This window comes from Eimeria mitis, genomic scaffold (assembly GCF_000499745.2).
Source record: "Eimeria mitis Houghton genomic scaffold, Emh_scaff2515, whole genome shotgun sequence".
In the NCBI taxonomy this organism is placed as follows: Eukaryota; Apicomplexa; class Conoidasida; order Eucoccidiorida; family Eimeriidae; genus Eimeria; species Eimeria mitis.
Window position 1 is genome coordinate 3934 of NW_013570856.1, and position 246 is coordinate 4179.

At 56.9% G+C, this 246-nt stretch overlaps 1 protein-coding gene across 1 annotated transcript in view; it reads right to left on the bottom strand.

Moving 5' to 3' along the window:
- Positions 1–246, bottom strand: part of EMH_0054990 (ribosomal protein L9, N-terminal domain protein, putative) — a gene marked incomplete at both ends in the record, with an annotated part of 5691 nt that overhangs the window by 1788 nt on the left and 3657 nt on the right. The window lies entirely within an intron of this gene.

Sequence of the window (246 nt, forward strand, 5' to 3'; positions counted from 1 at the left end):
GGAGACAGAGCGCAGCAGCACAACGAGAATATACGGCTGCGGCACGCGCGGGTACAGTACCCCGCGGTGTATGTGGGGTCTGAGTGGGGAGACAGCGAAGCCCCTGCAGCCCCCAGTTGATAGAAAAAAAAAATTTCTCTTTGCTTCTCTTTCTGCTGCTGCTGCTGCTGCTCCTGCTGCTGCTGCTGCTGCTGCTGCTGCTGCTGGTGTTGGTGAGGGGTAACAACCCCTATATACACCGCGAAA